Source organism: Ruditapes philippinarum, unplaced genomic scaffold (assembly GCF_026571515.1).
Source record: "Ruditapes philippinarum isolate M1 unplaced genomic scaffold, ASM2657151v2 ctg22209_1_1_1_1, whole genome shotgun sequence".
Taxonomy (NCBI): Eukaryota; Metazoa; Mollusca; class Bivalvia; order Venerida; family Veneridae; genus Ruditapes; species Ruditapes philippinarum.
The window spans coordinates 1-23,099 of NW_026860532.1; the positions used below are offsets into that span (position 1 = coordinate 1).

At 31.8% G+C, this 23,099-nt stretch overlaps 1 long non-coding RNA gene across 1 annotated transcript; it reads left to right on the forward strand.

Moving 5' to 3' along the window:
* The first annotated feature begins 1,390 nt into the window (after window positions 1-1,390).
* LOC132760487 (uncharacterized) lies at window positions 1,391-10,865 on the forward strand. Its single transcript, XR_009629854.1, has 6 exons — window positions 1,391-3,000; window positions 4,263-4,367; window positions 4,746-4,897; window positions 5,413-5,576; window positions 6,128-8,115; window positions 8,876-10,865. It is a non-coding gene; the product is annotated as an uncharacterized LOC132760487 (long non-coding RNA).
* The last annotated feature ends 12,234 nt before the right edge of the window (window positions 10,866-23,099 follow it).

The window sequence follows — 23,099 nt, forward strand, 5'->3', positions numbered from 1 at the left end:
TTTGTCGAAAGTTCAGTGACAGATCGAAACGAAAAATTAATGTGTTAGAGAAAGATTGTGAAAGTTTGTCTAATTCGTGTTGTTCAGGGTTATTTGTTGAAGCTAGAATAAATGGCATCAAAGCTAATTGTTTAATTGACACTGGTGCAACACTTTCAATGATTTCTTCAAGTTTTATAGATAGATGTCAGTTTCCAGTAAATTTAGAACCCTTTAAAACAAATATTGTAAATGCATCTGGAACACCTTTAGAAATAAAAGGTAGGACACATTTAGATATCAAATTGAATGATGAAATTTCGACAAATCCTTTTATAGTTTCTAACATAGAGGGAGATGCAATATTAGGATTAGATTTTATGACAGCAAGAAATATTGTAATAGATGTTCCGAATAATCAGTTAACAGCCAATGGTAAAAAGATACAAATGAACTGTAGAGGTCCGATAGGTTGTAATAGCGTGATTTGTCATATTTGTGGAATGAAATTTAAAAAGAAAGCTTATATAAGACAGCATTGTAGAAGAATACATAAAGTTAGGGAATCTAAAGATTCAGGACATTCGGAGTGTGCATGCCGAATCTAATTGTTAGTGGCAACTTAAAATATATATTTTTGTAAGTTCATGCGGGGCGCATGTAAAACGGAGGCGTGGGTAGTGTAACGTTTTGGCAATTTTTACTAAGCTAGTTTTTATTAAAGATTATCGTTTGCTGAAATGATTTTAGTGTTACTTGACTATTATGTTAATTGTTTATTTTGCGACAATATATTCTAATTTACGTTACTTTACAATATACGTTTGGTATACGTATTTTCAATAAACGTTTGATGTCATATAATGTAATAAACGTCTCAGTGATCAGGATTACTTTAATCAGCCAATGAAAATAAAGTCATGCTTGAGCGATCATCTCAGCAGGTATAAATACGGCGATTAGAGCAGAATTATTCAGTCTGCAGAGGAATTCACCGGGACCAGGTTACTTTATGTAATTGAAGCCTCGCTTCATACATAGAGGATAATTTCGTCTACCTAACTGAAGCCTAGCTTCATAGGTAGAAAAGAAGAATTGGCCAAAACTAAATACCCTTGTTTATCCAATTGAAGCCTAGCTTCATGGATATATTGTCGTTATAGTTTAGTTGTGAAATTGTATTTGACTCTGGGTACTTATAGATCTCCACATTTTCTGAAAGCCTCGCTATCAGGGAATTGGTAACATATAGGTATTAAAAATCCAGAGGTAGATTTAAAACGAATTAGATTTGTATAGTTGGAACTTTGTTATAGATCCCTACCAGCAGGCTATCTTCCTATCTAATAGAAGCCTCGCTTCATAGATAGGGAGGTAGTTGCTGGACTGTAGGAAATTATCGGGTTGCAGCGTGATATCTATAGCTTTTGAATTATTTCATTGTGTAATATTGTAAAGATATTTTAATTTTACTATATTTAGACTTTTTAGAATTTAATAGTGTATTTTGGAGTATTAATTCAAGCTGATTGTTTATGATATATGATAATTTCATAATCATTTGTATCTAATCAAACGGCAGGTAGCCCAAAGAAAAATTTATTATATATTCGTTGTACATCCGCTCGGTACACGTTACACAACTTAGAAACGCTCTCCGTAACATTTCTGACCATTCTAAAAAATGCATTTTCTTATTTGACTGGGTTAGTCAAATAAGATTTATATTTTGGCGGGAAGCCCTTCGATTATTTCCGTAAATGTTCGGATCTGAGTCACGTGATATGATTTACTAAACGAAAATAATGGCGGACAATACGAAAGGTGTGTCACGTATACGAGAAATGAATTTTGAGATTGGAAAAGGAAAAAGCGAAAAGTGGAAAGGAACTGTGATTTAATTCAATCAAGGATATACTCCGGTAGTGATTCAAAGCGATGAAAAGATCTGTAAAGGGTAATTAAAACCAAAAGCGACCGTGAAGTTGTTGTCTGATTGACAGGTGAGGTGATCATCGTTTTTGTTTGCATTTAATTTTTTCTTGGTCTTAGATCTACTTATAGAAAAAATTCACCTACGAATATATAAACACAGATATTGTGTTATAGTTTTTTGGATGGTTTTGACTTATGATAAAGAAATTAAGCTTGCAGATCCACTTCTGTGTATCAAGTTTTCGTTCACTGTAATTTTCGTACCAATAAATTGTTAACAGGTTAAATAAAAGATCGGCTGAGCCTAATCCTTTACAATTTTATGGCGTATGTTCATTGTAACCATTGTAATATCGTTTAAGATGGCCAATCACTATCTTTTAAGAATCATTTAAGACACAATAAAATTATATTTTGAATAACTTTTATTTTCCAATCACATTATTGTTTTTTACTGTAAGCTGTACTGTATAGTAACTACAATGCTGTGAAATAGATTAGCCACATGTGTCTCAAAAAGGGTTAGAACTATTGACTAGCAGAACAGGCATTTCTTCAAAGTATGTTCAACTATCAAGGGTAGTCCTATAAATGTGACGTCCTTTGATTTTGAGATATTTTTGCTTTTGGGCAACCTTGACCGACATTTAAGCAATAACAAGCCCGTAAGTCTGATATATTGATCTACTATTCAGGGTTGTCGAATCTTCAAAGAAATAAAGTAGAAAAAATAAAATGTTGTCTGGAAAATCGCACAAAAATCAATATTTTTGTCTCATTTGAATCATTTTTGCAGTAAAATTTCAGCATTTCACAATTTGAAAAATAATCATGGACAATAACCATAATTGTGCTGGAAACGTTAGATAATTCTTATTGACAACCCTTCTTCCTTATAAGCAGTGCAGCAATTCATGTATTGTAATTGGTTTGAATAGTCAAGATTTTAGGCCATGGTACTAGTATGCTATATTTTCTGAATTTTTCAATTACAGAAATAAGTCAATTTCATCATCATCATGTGTTGCAATACCACTACCAGGGACATCAAAGATGACCTGGACTTCAGTGCATATGTAGAGGAGAGTAAGTACACCATTTTTGTCGAAAGTGACAGGTTATAATAATACCTTTCAAAATTGCTATATAACTATATACTTGCATAACTAATTTACTTATATAATTCATATAAAAACTGATTAATCTTAAATACTGCTGAATTCATGTTTTTTTATTTGTTTATTGAACCAATTAATGGATATATACATGTCAACATGTGATCCATATATATCATGATCAGATATTCATATGATTTAAATATTAAACAATTATGACATTTTTAAGTGGCATATAATACTGTATTAGAAGAAGAAGAAAAAACATGCATTACATGGTTAATTTTGGTCCAATTGAAAGATTTTGGTGTCATCTTAAATGATGAGTTTGATATTTGTATGACTCCATAATATTATTTTAGGTAATTGTTCACTGAGGTGAAAAAATAATAGAGGGTCATTATACTGTAGGTCTTAAATCCACTTGTGAAAAAATAAATATGAGCCGCGTCATGACAAAACCAACATAGTGGTTTTGCGACCAGCATGGATCTAGACCAGCCTGCGCATCCGCGCAGTCTGATCAGGATCCATGTTGTTCGCTTACAAACCCTATAACAAGTAGAGAAACTGATAGCGAACAGCATGGATCCTGATCAGACTGCGCGGATGCGCAGGCTGGTCTGGATCTATGCTGGTCGCAAACGCACTATGTTGGTTTTGTCGTGACGCGGCTCATATATGGTTTTTGGAAAGGATTCTGTTATATAGTCAATTCTCAGACCATACAACAAAATAGTTACAGATTCCTCAAAAGTGGAGTATACTTTCTTAGTTACAATCAAACATCATAAATTACTAATTTCTAGCTTTTTTTTTTTTTTTAAAGCTATTACATTCTATGTCAGATTGCTATGTTGGCATACAATTGCATTATTTCAATATTTTGAAATGTATCAACATGAAACTTGAAAGACTTACTTGTCAGGACAAAGTGTAATTGTTAAACAGGGGAGCATACATGTTCTTATGAAAGCAGTCATTGAATTTAGCACTGGCCCGGTGGCCAGTGAAAATTAGTTTGGGCCAGTGTAAATTTTAAGAAAATGTAGTTAAATATATAGTAGAATAAATTCAAAACGGGAATTGGGGCCAGTGAATTAAAAATCTTAAATTCAATGACTGTGAAAGCAATATTTTTTTAAGTTATATATCCCTTTTAAAAATGAAAAGGAATTCCACAATTGATTTTTTTTCTTCTAAATCTTAAGCAAGTTATGGTTTAATCTTCAGGTAGCACTAAAGAAAGCCAATAAAATCCTTTTGGAGTTGAATTGAGACACAACCATTCATTTCTGGTTTAGTTATAAAACTGCTACAGACTATAAACTATTCATGGTAAGTAAACAAATATTATATATTTGATTTTGTTTGAATGTTTGATATTTTTATATGATTATTCTGTTGCTCAAGAAATATTTAGATAAAATTCTAGATAGCAATACATAATTGTCATTTGTTGCAAGAAAATTAATGCATGCAAAATGTTTTGATGCATAATGTGGATTACTTCATAGGTTTATGGTAAGCATTTTATATGTAAAATAAATGTGAAATGCTTAGTAATGTTTCATAAAACTTGTTGAAGGCTGACTTCTTTGCCATTTTTTAATGCATATTTATTTGTTTTGATATTTTATTTCAGGGAATAGTATCTAGTATTTAGTGTCTGCATCAATCTTATAGTTATTGAGCATGAATGGATTCTGTTTTCAGATGATGGAATACACCAATGCCTGGTACAATCATGGCCCATTAGAAACCAGAACAAACCATGGCTGCAAAGGAAATATTATTTAATAAGATGCACATAGTCTGAAAGATCTGGCTGGTGTTCTGAATAATATGACATAATATCTCAACTGCAGGTATGTTCTCATCAGGTACAGTAAAAGAAATTTATATTGACAGGGTTCCCCCTGGAGCAATTTTAGTTTGCACCACCAGATTGGCCAATCAAAAAAGTTGAAACCAATGGCTCCAATGTTGGAACCATTAATTCTGCAAAGGAGATATGTCTATCTTTGTTAAGATATGCTAGCAGTTTAGAGTGAAATTTTTAAAAGGATTTATTTTCCTAACTGGAAAGGAGTATATGTCCTGATTAATACAAAGCTCATATGTCTATTGATTATAGAATGTTCAATGTTTACAGCACCTTTATATGTTAACGCAAATGGACCTACAACCATTATGTATAAATTAATTGGCACCTTTATTGCACTTATCAATTGAAGGATAGAGCTGTGTAAAATCTTTTCAAAGATAATTATTTACATACAGAGATTATATCTAGCATATGAATATGTTAATGTTAAGGGATTTTTCCTTACTAAAATCATTTAAATGAAAATATCTTTCCATTATTTGTATTCATTTTTAGAAGTACAGCTGGCATGGAGGGGTTTCACCAGCACATCTTGATGTATTGTACCAAAAGATTTGCTTACACACCACATGTTTATAGGATGCACAATCTTCTTGCAGCCATAGATTATAATATACATGGAAATAGACCATACATCACCAACAAGGGGGATCTGTTAGGTATGCTACTTACAAAACTCCAACATGTAATGTTTCACAATTTTACAGAATGAAAGAAAACAGCGTCCAGTTTGTGTTAATAAAGTGAATTGTTTGGAACTATAATAATGTTCAACATAGATGTACTCTGTACTACTGAGTCTAATATGGATGTAGCATGTTACTTTGTTTATTTCAATAGAAAGATTTCAGTATTTCAAACATATTATTATTATAAAGAGGCAAAACCTAAATAAAATGTTGTGCTTTATCTTCTTTGGGCATAAAGATTCTCAACATTTTTTTTTTTCATTTTTGCATATGAATATAAATGCTGCATATCATAGTATTAAATGTTCCTGCCTCTATGAATTATAAGATACTTTTATTGAAAGTGTGATCACTATGCATTTATATTGCCAATATAATATTAATTTCAATCAAAAGAGATTTTGCAGTCTCTGAATAACCTGACTAATAAATTTTGAGGACATAATTACATGTAATGCATTTTGAGAATTGTATACACTTAAGATTTTTGTTATAACAGACTTGTTAATTTCTCATTTCAGACTTCATCGAGTCTGGATGAATTAAAGAAGAAGAAAAAGTATCATTATACCATTTTTCATGATGCTATAACTCTGAGAATTAGTGACATGGAGGGGATATATAAAATAGAAAGTTAGAGGAAGATGACCCCCACCGACTTGCAAAATATTTGGCCCAAGTTAGCCCGAAGCCTACCCGAGCCATTCATGAGGAACATAAATCAAGATATGATTGACTTTTTAGCTCACCTGTCACAAAGTGACAGGTTGAGCTTTTGTTATCGCTTTTCGTCCGTCCATCGTCTGTCCGTCCGTAAACTTTTGCTTTAAATGACATCTCCTCATAAACCACTGAGCCAATTTCATCCAAACTTCACAGGAATGTTGCTTTGGTGGTCACCTTTAAAAATTGTTCAAAGAATTTAATTCCATGCAGAACTCTGGTTGCCATGGCAATCGAAAGAAAAATCTTTAAATATCTTCTTTTAAACAACCCTAAGAGCTAGAGCTTAGATATTTGGCAAGAAATATCTTCTAGTGAGTGTCTACCAAGTTTGTTTAAATAAAAGCCCTGGGGTCAAAATTGGCCCCGCCCCAGGGGGTCATTGATTTTCCCTATATGCATATAGTAAAAACTTAAAAAATCTTCTTTTAAAGAACCCAAAGAGCTAGAGCTAAGATATTTGGCATTAAACATCTTCTAGTGAGTGTCTACCGAGTTTGTTCAAATAAAAGCCCTGGGGTCAAAAGGTCTGTTTTTAATATTTTGTCAGAAAAATGACTACTTTTTATACAAGTGCAAAATATTATCCAATCTATTAAACTATAAGTGCTGCTATGAGCTTTAATGTAGTAACAAAGTTAAAAGTATTATTCAATTATATCTTTTGTACTATGTCATTCACTTAGGCTCAGCTTTTCTTTTCTTTTTTTTTTTGAAAAAAGAAATAGAGGTTGCTGCCGTTGCCTTCTGCAAACTTGAACCTTGTTCATAACTTTTAAAGTTCTTGGTGTATTGTCTAACCTTGGCCTTCATTCATAATTGACCTTGACCTTCAAGGTTAAATGTCTAAATTTTGGCTTTGCTTGTTATTTGCTATTAGTGGCTTTAACTTTATTGCCCTTTGTTAATTTTCATATTGCATTTTTGTCTTGGCCATTTCTCCTAAACTATATTGTTCACAAGGCAACACATCCGACTCGCGGAGATCTAGTTGTTATTAGTCCATGAATTGTTTGTAGTCCAATCTAGTTTATTAGACCAATGACATAGGGGCATTTTATATAAAATCCTTGTTCAATCAAACAAGGCAAGCCTTAAAATTATCTTTGTATTTACTCCCTCATCCCATTCCAGTTCAGATAGGTTAGGTGGGCTGATAAAATATTTATTTTTGTGCCCCCAATTTAGTGGCGGACATTTAGATTTACCCTTGTCCGTCCGTCCGTATTTCACCTAGAGTCATGAAACTTTACTGTAATGTTGATCAGCAAGTGTAGTTGTTCACCTTGGTATTTTCATCTGGATATTTTTAGTATTTTCAGAGTTACTGCCATTGAATTTTTGCAATTTTCAACTTGTGTCACATGTTACTCAAGCAGTATTTGACCTAGAGCAATGAAACTTTACAGGAATGTTGAACATTATGTGTAGTTGTGCACCTGGGTATTTTCGTCTGGATTAAGTATTTTGAGAGTTATGGCCCTTGACTTAGTAAAATTTTGCAATTTTCAACTTGTGTCGCATGTAACTCAAAAAGTATTTGACTTACAGTCATGAAACTTTACAGGAATGTTGATCAGCATGTGTAGTTGCGCATCTGGGTATTTTCGTCTGGAATTATTTAGGATTTTTAGAGTTATTGCCCTTGACTTGGTAAAATTTTGCAGTTTTCAACTTGTGTCACATGTAACTCAAAAAGGATTTGACATAGAGTCATTAAACCTTATGGGAAGGTTGCTCAGCATATTTAGTTTTGCACCTGGGGTTTGGCTTGTGGATTTATCCAGTATTTGTAGAGTTATTTCCCTTGACTTAGTAAAAAACGTTTCATTATGTTATTTGTTCCTCGAGTGCTTGACAGGAATAATGATCAACATCACTAAATTACAGGAATAATGATTTACATCACTGTGAAGCTATGAACCTGGGACTTTCATGTGGATTTTTTTCAGTTTTGTTAGAGTTATTGCCCTTGACTTACAGTAGTATAAGTTTACAATTTTCAACTTGTTTATGCATAGCTCAAAAAGTATTTATGTTTTCTTTCATTTCATTCAGCCAAACATAAATAATTTATCATTTAACTCCATAATTAATATCGTACAGGGATAAAATATAAATAAGAAAGACAATATAGGAGTGGCTACTACAGGTTCACTTTATTTTATCAAATAATTTACAATTTTCAACTTGTTCATGCATAGCTCAAAAAGTATTTCACTTGTAGGCCTGAATGTTTAAAAGAATGTTGGTCAGCATGTGTACTTATGCACCTTGGGGTTTACTTGTGAATTTATTCAGTATTTGTAAAGTTCTTGCCCTTTACTTAGTAAACGATTTTTAGTTTTCAAAAAATATTTGACCTAGAGTCATAAGATTGACAGAACAGTGGCGCGTAGGGGGGGACCCGTGTCCTATGGACACATTCCTAGTTATCCAAAATGTTTGTCTTGTTTTATTTTTCATTAAAATTATATGTAGTTCAAACAAATTGTGAATGCATGAAAGCATCTGTTTTACTTGAAAATTTAGAACCATATTTTCAGTTTCAATCAACAAATATCCCAACATTTGTATATTTACAATTAAAAAATCACGAGACAGTTAAAAAGATGTCATTCTCATTGACACTCTGATTTCATGTTAGTAAACAAATCCTGGACAATAAGATATTTTAGGTAGCTGTGCTATTTGTAGGTAGGTCGCGGGAGTGGGGAACAAACAATATTTTACATTCAGGGGTAAGCCTAAGTTTTAAGGCTTGGTAGGAACATTGCCCTTCCCCAGATAATGGCACCAACTGATTTTGAGGTAATTAGATTTAAAGCTCAAGATGGCATAAAGTTTAACTTCCTTTAAATATGTGTAACATTGTAAGGTATAGTTTATGTAACTCAGAAGGAAAAATTCTGATTGCCATTAGTTTTAATATTGGTCCATTTGATTATAAGTTCAAGGTCTCAGTGACATGTAAACTCATTGTCCCAAGGTTTTGAACATTTCCAGGGACATTGCTTAGATTAGTAATTAAGCATTAGTTTGGATTTAATAAGGTCTAAGGTCACAATGGCTTAAGCATAATACCCTTCATCACCAGAAACCCATAAGGGGTTAACTCAAGTTCATACAATTTGGTTGGAATTAAGATATTATTTATTTCCTTCTACAATATTGGCCATCTTCACACTTTCTCTTCCTGTTAAGACAGCATGGATTGAATAAAAAATAAAACTATAACTGTAAAGAAGTCACTGTTGTACAATTTTAAGAGTAAGAAAAAAAGATATGCTGTTCATTTGAAAATATTTTATTGTTGTTTTACTGCCAATGTTCAAATACATGTTTCAATTTATCTGTGTTTTTGTTATTTTAACAACATTCCAAAATGTGTCCTGAAACGTGCTAAGAGAAGTGGAGTGTAAATTAACATTGAAAGGTATTTGTAAAACATTGTTACAATCTGTGATCTTATTTGAATTTTAAAAAAGTACATTTGACATCAGAAAATAGAGAAATAAAGAATTCCTGCAGAAAGCCCAAAATGACAAAATTGAAACTGTTGCAGGCTCTATTTGGTGAGCCTGTTGGAAGGTGCAAGTTACCTTCCATGCCCCCCTAGCACCAGCTTTAGCAGAATTCAACATTTGAACATAAAGTGGTGAAATTTATGGTTTAATGCCATACCGGTGTACATAATCCAGAGATTAGGATTTAATTCTTGGCAATCTTATTTTCAGTGGAATGCAACTGTTCATTGTTAACAGAATAATATTTACACAGGTTGCACTGTGTTTGTATTGGAATGAAATTCTCATTAGTACATTATTCTCCATAATGTGCACTTTTACAAAAGGCTAACATTAAAATCAGGTCTTGAGTGATCATTTTCAAAATTATAGGCATCAGAACTTTAACTTGGTCCTTTTTCCATTCTTGTTTGCTTATAAATTGAAGTATAATTATACATTATCATATATCAAACGGTTGAGTCTGTAGATGTTAAATATGTATTGGCTTTGCATGCAGTTGACTGGTTATTTAATCTGGTAACACCCTATACAGGTCATTACACCAGATTGTCAAATTATATTTCTTTTCATTATAATTTCCTAACACAGACACTTGGGTTTGGAGCTCAAAACGCCTTTAAAATAAATAAAAAAAAAAACAAACTAAATATAAGCCGTTTTGAAAAAAAATCATATTTCAACATCTATAATATAATACAGATTGAGCACCAAAGCCCAAGTGTCTGTGTTTCATAATATTTACATGACGCACACTACTGTATGCCATTTTACTACGATGGAAGCTTGGCAATAGGTACGTATTATTTCTGGTACGAACCGATCATAAAGAACGGCTAATTTACCGATTTCAAATAACCACAGCAACCGTACGACATAGACATTATGACCAATTACGCTCCATCTTCTTGTTTACTGTAGATCTAGTGAGAGTCTCAGACTTTGTTCTTTTTCCGATTGTTTCGTAACGCGTTACGAGGATATAAGCTACATTCCTTAGCTAATAAATAGCTTTTCATATCGTTTATTAATTACAAAACATAAAACAAAATTGCATCCGTCATTTATATTATATCTCCTAATATCGGGGTCGCAAGTTTGTTGACGTTTCTAATTATAGCGTTTCCGAACTTGTTTCTAATTATAGCATTTCCGAACTTTTCCGTATGCAAATGAGTTAATTCCGAATGAAACCGATCGGGCCCGAGAGCTTTTACAAATGGCGGGGATTTCAAAAACTGGCGATATTATATCCAGTTGCATCCGAGTGTTTCGGCGAAATAAGATTAAAATTATATAGCAGTTCATCATTAATGAGGATATACTTATGATTTAGGCGATAATTTCTGAAAACTAAGTTGTAGGGTAAAATATCATCGTTGAACGGTATTATAACTCAATATGAATTACTCCCATTCATCTATAAGATATTAACAATACACTATTAGTGAGGGGTAATATATTAATAATGTCAATAATAATTCACTAACTAGTAGAAAAACTACGATATAACGATTTATAAAATTTAATGAATATCGTATCTACGTTTACAATACAATTAACATATCAACAGTTTTGATTTACATAGACTTTAAAGTATACATACAAATCTAAATTATTTTATACTAAATATAAATGAGCCGCGTCACAACAAAACCAACATGAAGGGTTTGCGACCAGCATGGACCCAGACCAGCCTGCGCATCCGCACAGTCTGATCAGGATCCATCCTGTTCGCTATCAGTTTCTCTACTTGTTATAAGGTCTGTAGGCGAACAGCATGGATCCTGATCAGACTGCGCGGATGCGCAGGCTGGTCTGAATACATGCTGGTCGCAAACCCATTATGTTGGTTTTGTCGTGACGCGCTCAAATGTCATAAATACCTAGCAGATGTATTTATGCGATACAAAGTATTTGCATCTTAATACACCAAACACATTTGTTAATCTATAACTGAGTTTTTTTTCCTTATTTATTTTTCCTCATTTTTTCCTCACACTTTCACTTATTTATAAACATAAATATTTTATGATTATGAATTTCAAATAATATTGATATTGATAAAAGTAAACGTAAAATGTATTTGACTTACCTTTTTGCAACTTTTTAATTAATCTAAAAGACAAACACTGAACAAAAATCCATCATGGTATTGCATAACATCCAATCACATCATTACATCTAATTCAAAATCGTATTTGTGTTTTAAATTAGTTATTTGAAAGAAGGAACTTCCCTGTTAGATAATATAAGTGCTTTGTAAAGTGTTTAATTTTTTAATTAATATAAACTTTGTCTTTCCTTATTTTCTGTAGCATACTGCAGCTGAACGAATATCTGTGATACATGTTTAAGAGTATATACATGTACCTATTGTATGCAATGAAGGCTAGAAATGGGTATGCTTGTCATTTAAAAACAACATTAAGCTTTGAGAGAAGAAACAAAACATCATAAGGTTTGCATTTACAGCACTTGTGTGTATATCTTTTGTACATACAATTTTTTAATCAATTTTAAAATATAATATTTTAAATTAGGGATGGGTGTTGATGATTCAGTCAGTAAATATATTGAAAATCTATCTAAAATAAATTATTAACACAATTATATCAGCCTTTTATGAACATTTTGTCACCCTCGGGGGGGGGGGATTTGTTATTTATTTGTTTTTCATTTACATATTTTACCCTGACCTGGACTCGAATAAAGACTGAAATAACAACATTAGCATGTCATGCTTCTATAAATAGATTTTCTGTAAATAACAAGTCTGCATTAAAGAAACGCTTGTGAAAATAGAACACGTTCAGCATTTGGCAATAAAAATACATAGTGCTACTCATGTTTAAAATACAATATTTAATGTAAATCTTGTTCGGCATAACAGAAACAAAGTATGGTCCCGGCGTATTTAACTTACATATACCCGGTCATGCTTCATTTCCATTTTTTTTGGTTACAGTATGCACTATCGTCCTATTAGGGATCTGATATCGATATGATATTTGTATATTGACATTATATTATTTGAGAAACGATAATTTTTATTATTGAAAGTACATTCAATAAATCATGCTATTCATTCCTGTGTTTTGAACGTTTGTTTCTTAGTGTGAAGTTTGTTTTTAACGCAGATATTAAATGTAAAGATAGAGGGATAGGATATATGAGACAGTAATCAACATACAAGATTAATTGTCAACGACAAATTTTGCCTCGCCCGAAAATCAAGCTCTCTCTATTCATCTGAGCGGAGAGTATTTAAGATTATATTCATATGCGTAAAGTCATTAAGTAAAATTAATATTCCTTCCAAAATATCGTTTATCGTACATGAATTTCATTTCATCATTTATTAATAAAGGTGTATTTTTGGTGGAAAAAATATCGTACATTAATTTCATAAATATCGTACATTAATTTCATTTTATTACATGTTTTGCAGTAGATTACTGAATTATAACGGTTAATTATATTCTGATAATTTCACAGTAATGATTACCAAATATAATTTCACAGTAGCCGAACTATATTTGGCGTAAAAATAAAATATTTATCATTAATGTTTTTTTTTCAGCGGAAATGTAGTCAATCATAATAAAAAATGTACGTGATAACTGTAGTTCGTAAATATTTACGAACGTTGTGCTGAAAAACATCTAAAATCTAAAAATAATCATGGAATTATATTTTGCTTCAACATTGTGACGTCATTATTTGATGACGTCATGAAGATAAGAGCATGACGTTACGCGGCTAAAATCAGTAAAATGGTGTAAAAATCGTTAAAAAATCATGAAATAAACAGAAAATTTGTTTGTTTTACATGTAAGATCAAATAATATTTCACTCGTGAACCCCAGCTATTATATTTTCACTCGTGGCTACGCCACTCGTGGAAAATATTGCATCTGGTGTTCACTCGGTGAAATATTTTTCGATCTTACACTGAAACAAACAAATATCCTCTATATAATTATATATTTGTTTATAAACTTAAGGTGATATTATTGGTGGAATATCACTTAATATATATAGTTGAGTTCTTACAAAACTGTATAATTCTGCCATTTTCAATATCACAGATAAGGAGGGTACTCGATACCATATTAATTGGATTATTTAAAAAAGGTTTGAAATAAAAAAAAATGAAAAAAAAATCATAAATAAAAAAACTACGGTATAAAATTTTAATTTTTGTAACTGTAAATTTTTGTTTTAGTTATTGTCAATCAAAGTAAACAAAACATAACAGCATGTTTAATGTCCACACATGTATAAAGTGACTCCACTTTTTTATTTTCAACTTATATGTTACAGTACAGTATGTTTCTGGTGAGCGATTTAGGGCCATCATTGCCCTCTTGTTTATTTACTTCTTATTTTGACATTACTATGCCTGTGTTAATTGTTTTTCCAACAATACGAATTAAGCTTTAGTTACTTTATTGTCATCACTTCTACCATACAATACACAATTTGTTGGTTGATATATTTTGTTACATGCCATATGTTTTATGCTTGTGATTATATATGTCATATAGTATGAAACAAAATTATTCTATTCTATTCTATTCTTTTACATTCATCATCATAATAAAGAAAGATAGAGGATGAAATATTTCCTTCACCTCATGTTTCTGTCATATTCAATTTTCCGAACCTAATTACTAAATGGGAAATCGGTATATATTGGTAGAGGTTTTACGAAAAGACTATTCGATTCAATGGAAAATAAATGGGACGCTTTGAATCATTTAAAGAAATCCCATTTGTGAAAGTAGTATCTATTTAGTTGGTTTAGATAAGTTTGTTTTGAAGAGTGTCTTATTCATTGAACGCAAAATAAAGAGAAAATGAAGGAATAATTTTATATTTTATCTTAAAACCCAGTCAAAAATAGTTAATAAAATGTTACTGCCGATCAAAATAAAAACAGTTTGTGCAACTTATCTATTATGCATACTGTAATTATGTAAACTTTTATTATTTTTCATTGTTTTATTGATTCGATCAGGAAAACGAAAAATAAAGGCAAATAAAAGGAAACTGTGGCAAGTTTCAATGTTGTTGATGTTCTTTAATTGCACTAGTTTTCTTATTTACATTCATTTTCTTTTAAAGAAAGAAATCTATGTCAATAAAAAGTAAATTAAAGATATACAGTGGTGCTTGCAAACTTATGGCATAATTACATGTATAATTTTCATGTAAATGTGCAGGATTTACTCGTTTTATAAATACACCTTGAAATAAGTTTAGCACACCCCGGAAATTTAAAATTGGTTGTGAATGATAGCACTGTCATGTGATGACTAAGAGATAGTAGTTTGATATGTAGCGATACCAATTTAGTAATCATAAACCAGTAAATTTATGAGTTAAGTTTATTCTTTACCACATTATTGAAACATAAGCAACTGTGTTGTTTTTACCCAAAATGTTTGAGTGTGCATGGTTTTTTTTGGAGCGTAAACGTTTAAACAAAACATTTACTGGTGGATATTTTTGGTAAATGTTGACGATTACGTAACCTAAAATGTCATTGTGTAAAAAAAAAAAGGGCCAATTTTTTAATAACGTGGTGTAACCGCCACGTATCCGGTTTGATAGCCTCAAGTATATAATATCAATTGAAAGTAAAATTACGGATACACGTGCCATACTCGGACCGCTTCTGTCGTACAAATGATGATGCTTGACTGTGTATACTCGTTTATCTTGACATGACGTAAATTACGTGTAAAAATTTAAGATACAGACGCGCAAAATCGTTGCATTATACTATCATGTATACGTCAATGAAAACATTATACCTTATACTGTTAACAATTATAATCTTACAGTAGGGTGAACGTTTCGGTTGTCAAAAATAGCGTTTTTCGTGCGTCCGTTTTTCGTGTAACGTGCGTGCGTATAGCGTGCAACGTGCGTTTGCTGAAACGCTTCTCAAGCGTGCATCGTTTACAAGCGTTTTAACGTTTATCGTTTTCCGTGTATCGTTTTTCGTTTATCGTGGCGTCTGAAAGCTGGTGCGTTTTCTTATTCCCAGAAAACGTTTAGCGTGCGTCTGCGGTTCGTCTATAAGCGCTTAAGTACCGTGTTCTTTGCGTCGTTACTATTGAGAAGTAAAAGAATTCTTAGATAGATATATATTATGTAAATTTTGTTGTTTCTTTAAACATGTAAGAGATGTTCTGTGTCCCTGTCAAAGAATAGAAATATTATATAAAAGAAGTATTATTGTGATATTTACATTAAAGTTTTAAAGACTGTCCGAATCCTATCCGAATACTAATTTAGGGTGATAATTATTTTAGGAACAGTTCCTTCTTATTTTTCTTGACAGATTTATATTGAATATGTAAACAGGCCTGTCAGGGACTCGAAACCCCTGACACTCGGAATACGATTCCGCGCTCTTGAGTTCCTCTGAGCTTTATATTCGGCTGCTTACACGTTTTACTTGTTTAAATACTGAATAGTTATTAAACCTACTGTGTAATGCAAATATTTTTCCTTCGAATTTCCCAGGGTTACTTAGCATTGTGAATTAATTTCTAGCTGGGCTATACAAATGTTTGTCAGTCACAGGGTGAAAGAAAAAAGTGCAGCCTGACATGGACTCGAACCCGTGACACTTTTAAATACCGTACCGCAGCTGTACCGACATTTGTTAATAGTTTCATTATTTGTGACATGTATAGTGGAACATTTTTACTAATTATACATTGTACATTGTACTTATTTCTATATATTTTTGTACAAAATAAAATAGCTAGATATTTTTCTAGATAAAAAATTCTATGGTGGCCCTAAAAAAAAACCAAATGGTTGTACTTTTTAGACATGCCAATCACAACAGACAGGCTAACCCACCCTTTACAAAATTCCCCTATCGTCAGCTCATAATCAAGGCATAGACTACTATTTTTAGGTATGTGGCCTGGGCTTTTAACTGTTCACTTACAAACCGTATAAACACTGATAGCGAACAGATGCGCAGGCTTGTCTGGATCCCATGCTGGTCCGCAAACCCATTATGTTGGTTTTTAATCGTGACGAGGCTCAAATATAAAATCTTAATCATATATGAGGGTCCATAAATCAAACCCACTTTATAAACATTATACTAGCTTTCTTGATTTTTTATTCTGTATATTATTTAAAATCACTTTTTAAGGTTTATCAATCCGAAATCATTACTTTAACATAATACCCCTTTTGAGAATACCCGGATGAGGCCTGTATGGGTCTCGCCCTTTGCTAACTTAAAAAAGTAATTAGCCTATCCATTTAATATAACCATTATAATTCTTTGAAGATTTTTCTCAGCTGAAGTTAAGATAGGTATTTGCTGTAGTCCCAAGTCACTTTGTTTAACTTTCCCTCAAGTAAGTTATAAAACCCTGCATAACTGATAAAATTCTTAACTTTAATATACTAAATATCACCTATGTTTTTTATATTAATTTACAAAAACCCATTTTTGCATACAAATATATCTTTTGGGACCTGTAACAATTTGAATTGATTGTAATTTTTAAATTTTCCTACAATTATCAATTTTATTTGCTTCATAAGTAGGTCAGTTCATTAAAAAAGAGCATAATACAAGATCCCCTAATGAAAAGTAATGTAATTAATAACTCAATCCAAATAAACTTTATTAATTTAAAAGCTTTTAATTAGATGACTTTAAAAAAAAAGAATTTCAATAATTGTCCAGGAGAAAATAATAAATGTTATAGTTAAATTCTATGTGGACCCCAACTATTAAAGAAAAGCAGTAGCCCCAACATAAAATGTTTGATACACCGGGGTAATTTTACCTTAAAATTTAACCTCTTAGGGGAAATTGATACAGAATTTTTTTATATAACATAAATCTATTATGTTAATTAACAAACATATCTAATATACTAAAATAAGGTAGTCCTAACAAATTTCATTACAAAATATGAGAATTATGGCAAATCTCCTAAGATGCCTAAATGTCTGTGCCTGTGTCGCCCTTTGCTAACTTAAAAGTATATAGCCTATCCATATATAACCATATAATTCTTTGAAGATTTTTCTCAGCTGAGTAAGATAGGTATTGCTGTAGTCCCAAGTCACTTGTTTAACTTCCCTCAAGTAAGTTTATAAACCTCATAACTGATAAAATTTCTAACTTTAAAATTACTTAAATATCACCTATGTTTTTATTATTAAATTTTTAAAAACCCAATTTTTTGCATACAAATTATTATCTTTGGGACCTGTACAATTTGAATTGATTGTAATTTTTTTTCCTACAATATCAATTTATGCTTCATAGGAATAAGGTTTCAGTTCATTAAAAGAGGGGCATAATACAAGATCCCTATGAAAAGTAATGTAATTGATAACTTCAATCCAAATAAACTTTATTAATTAAAAGCTTTAATTAGATGACTTAAAAAAGAAGATTTCAATAATTGTCCAGGAAAAAAATTATAATGTTATAGTAAATTCTATGTGGACCCCAAATATTAAAGAAAGCAGTGCCCACATAAAATGTTGATACACCGGGGTAATTTTTTACCTTAACTTAACCTCTTAGGAAATGATACAGAATTTTTTTTATTAACAAAAAATCTTTATGTTAATTAACAAAACATATCTAATATACTAAATAAGGTAGTCATAAAAATTTTCATTACAAAATATGAGAATTATGGCAAATCTCCTAAAGGGATGCCTAAATGTCCAAGATAATGCACTAAATCAGTACAAAATTATGAAAATTTTAACCTAATTATAAGAGCCTTGGAAATTAAAAACAAAGCTTACAAAGAGGAACATTTTCTATCCATATCATTTAACAAACGTATCTAATTGACTAAAACGTAAGGAAAAGTCCCACCAAATTTCATTACAAAATATAAGAGTTATTGCAAATTTCCTAAATACCTTACTGTCTTAAGAGATAATTCACTTACAAAATGGGATTTTAATTATTATAAACAGCCTAGGAATGAAACAGAATTATAAAGAAAAAAAATTATATGCGACATAAATCTATTATATTTAAATTTACAAACGTATCTTAATTGATTTAAAAATAAAGAATATCTCAATAAATTACATTGAATATTCAAAATATTATGGCTTATTTCCATGATGTATAACTTATACAAAAGCCTTACAACACTTAAATTCCCATTAAAATTGGGAGTAAAAATTTAAACCTGTTATAACCTCAGGTAAATGAATCAAAGTTACATAAGCAACATAGTATTATTTAATTAAGTTATCCTAACATCAAATTGATTATATAAGAAAATTTCCCAACAAATTTATTTGAAAATTTAAAATAATGGCTAATTTTCTAAAAATGGCCTTATTAATAACTTTACCACACTAAAATCATTGAAAATTTTGGGTAAGTTTTACCTATTTATAACTTCTGGTCCCTGAAACAAAGTAAGTAAAGCCCCAAATAATGTTATACTTTAAAGCAAATACTACATCTAATTGACTGAAAAAAAAAGAAAAACCCCATTGAATTAAATTTACAATGAAGAACGATTAGGGTAAATTTTCTATGATGCCTATTTGTTCAAGCAAAACATTACATCTTTAAAAAAGGGGGTAATTTTTTCCTTATTATAACCCTCCTAGGAAAAATGGAAACCAAGTTATAGGCAACATATTACTATAAATATGAGTAACAATTACAACTTTTGATTTGATATGGAAAAATTTCCACAAATTTCAATTAAAAATAAACTAGAAATGTGTCCATACGACCACGGAAATGCCCCCACACGCCACTGTTCATCAATTCTTAATGATCTAGGTCAAAATTTTTTTGACTACATGTGCCACAAGTTGAAAACGAAAAATCCAACAAAGGGGCCATAATTCTGTTAAATTTGGTCGCAGCAAAAAATTCCTTCCTTTACTACCAACTACCATTAAAGGTTGTTTCATTTCCCTGGAAGTTTAAGCAAAATCTGCCATCCCCGGTTTAAGAGGTTGCATTCACAAAATTTGACATGTAAATAAGTGAAAAAATCAACAAAAGGGCCTAATTTGAAAATTTTGGGTTGCCCAGCAAAAATTCCCTTTCCTTTATTACCTATCTACACCTTAAGGTTGTTCATCCCTTAAAGTTTTAAGCAAAATCTGGCCATCCGGTTTAAGAGGAGTTGCGTTCACAAAAAATTTCTACATAGTATATAGTAAAAAATCAAAAAGGGGCCTTTAATTCTGTTTAAAATTTGGTCCAGCCCAAAAATTCCCTTCCCCTTTACTGCCATCTACACATTAGGGGTTGTTCATCCCTGTTTAAATTTAAGCAAATTGCCCATTTCCGGTTTAAAAAGGGAGTTGCATTCCACAAAATTCTCTAATAGTTATATAGTGAAAAAAATTAACAAAGGGGCCATAATTCTATTAAATTTGCGTCCCGCAGGGCAAAAATTCATTCCTTTACACCATCTACAAAATTAAGGTTGTTCATCCTTGTAAATTTTTTAAGCAAAAATGCCGCCATCCCGGTTTAAGAGGAGTTTGCGTTAACAAAAAATTCTTACATAGTTAATCTATGAAAAAATCAACAAAGCGGGCCATAAATTCTGTTAAATTTTGGTCGCAGCAAAAAATCCTTCCTTTTACTACTCCCTTCTAACACCATTAAGGGTTGTTCTTCCCTGTTTAAGGTTTTTAAGCAAAATCTTGCCAATCCGGTTTAAGAGGGAAGTTGCCGTTCACAAGATTTTGGGACGTTAACGGACTGACGGCTGACGGATTGACGGGACTGACGGACGGCGGACACCAAGTGCAACGTATAATTGCTCCCCCAAATTGTGGGGCCAAAAAAAGGGAATGGCAAATGTCCTATAATGCAACAAGGTGTTCAAGATCCACTTATCAGTTTTAAGGAAGTTGTTCGCCTTCCCCGGTCAGGGGACCATTAACTGGCATGGGTAAAAATGGAATCACCAAAAAAGATACTGTTAAAAACTGATTTGTTTCCATTTTTTACAGTCAGAACTGTTAACCTCTGAGGGGAAGGAAGATGTGCAAGCAGACTGAAGCCTTTGCCGGTAGTCAGCTTCGACACGCATTCAAAGGGGTCCCTGGCCTCAAGGTTCCCAGTCAGGCTGCATTATTTTTTTCTCACCCATTTTGACCATTTAAACTCCCAAACAGTTAGCAATAAAAACAATGTGAAATCGGCCTTGATAGTTTCCATTACCCATCACCTATTCCAAAGGGGACTGTGATGGATGGTGTAAAAACTCAAAGCCTATTTCACATTGTTTTCCAGTACTCATTCAAGGAACGAATTTCAATAAAGCAGGGAAAATGTTAAATGGTTCCCCAATGGGTTCACTATTAGGGAGATGATGCGTAAGCCGCTAATTACAATATAGTTCAGTCGGTTGAGTGGCAAACGGGTATTCCAAGGGTCCCGGGGTTAAGTTCCTGGTTGGAGGCAGCACCTTTTTTTTTAAACTGTGACAGTAACAAAAAAGGAGGTTTAGGCATTTTTTAATGGTTCCTTAATTAATAATTTAATAAACATATATTTTAACATATAGTTGCAATAAAAATGTCAATAAAAATTTCAATTTTCAATACTATGAAACATATTTTCTGAAGCGCTGCCTCTTTTTGGTAAATCCTACTTTACGTTTACAACATTGATTCACAATTATTGGAGGTCCAACACTCCTCCCCTCCTGGCAAACTTATGGATCGGGTGCCTGAGGTTGAACAAGTTTCTCCATTTTCCTCCATTTTTTTTTCTCGCTTACAAGTTTTCCCGGGCCCAAAATACAAGTTTATTCTTAATATAACACTTTAATTCATAAAATTTCATTAGGCTTTTTCACACTTCTATAATCTTTCTTATCTTGTTATATTAAAACATATTTTATCAATTTTTTTATGGAATTTAATTTTTTGAAACAAAAAAAGAATAAATGTATGCATGTAGTTTTACAGTGTTTATATTTTTCAGAACTCATATAAAAAATCAAAAATTAATATTTTATTTTCCCAGGGAAAATTTCATTATATGTATTTATCACCCCGAAAACTTTTTTTTTAAAAATCATGTTTTGCAAGTTGTTTTATATTATATATATTTAAGAAATAATATTATTTCAAACAGTGATTTTATCGCTCAATAAATCATATTTTGGAAGTTGGATTGCGAGGGAATCCATATCCACGAGGGCGTGAATGATGCCACAATTTCGAACGACAAAAAACCAGTGATGTTAAAAAAGCGATAAAATCACTGATTTTTGGAATATTTATTTCGATTCTAAACGACATCAACAAAAAAGGGTTGCCCGTACTTAAATAGTTTAAGAAATTTTGCGCCTTCAAGATTTGTTTCCGTACTTATTTTCAGCGCGTCAGATTTTTTTTTGGTTACATTCCATATGTATATCAATGACATGTCACAATGTCTAAATATGAATTCAAACCTGTGCAATCTGTAGCATAATAACACACACTTTCTGTTCTTCTATTGTTCAATAGGGTAAATGCGGTCCATGTTAGAATATATTATAACCCCATTAATTGCATGGTAAATTTATTTTTTATATTTATCAAACTTAAAAAAGGTGTTAAAATTGAGGTTGAAACGTTCCCAAGGTTGTAAATCCTTAAACATAATACGAGGGTTGTCCCAAAAATCGTAGACAAAGCCTGTTCTCAATCAATTTATAAACAATTGAGTCCTTTCCAGTAGGGAAAAGTCAATACACCCTTTTATGTGTTGTCTATGGCCAAAATAAAATAAAATACCTCCAAAAATTGACCAAAGTTTAATCAAATTTAAGAATGTACCTATAATACCCGGCGCACGCCGTCATAAGAATTATGAGTTATAACATTTTTTAAAAAAAATTTCAAAGTATTCACCTTTTTCGCGATGCACTGACAGTGGTGGGGTAACCCAATTTTATCAAAAACGTTTTCAAAACAAGTCCTTTTCAATGTATCAACACTCGCAGAGTTTGAGTTTCCTGGCGGAGTTCGCTGAAGTGTTTTCGAACATGTGACCTCGTAATTGTGATTTCAAATAAAAAAACACTGCAAAGTCTTAGGGCGTAACGGAAGTCTCGAAACCTATTCACCATCAAGTTCAATCTGTTTGTCTCCTTAGTTCTATCGCAAGGTGCCTTATCTTGATAACAATATTAAATGTTCTCCATGTTGTCAATTAATCGCTGGACGCTTTCTTCAT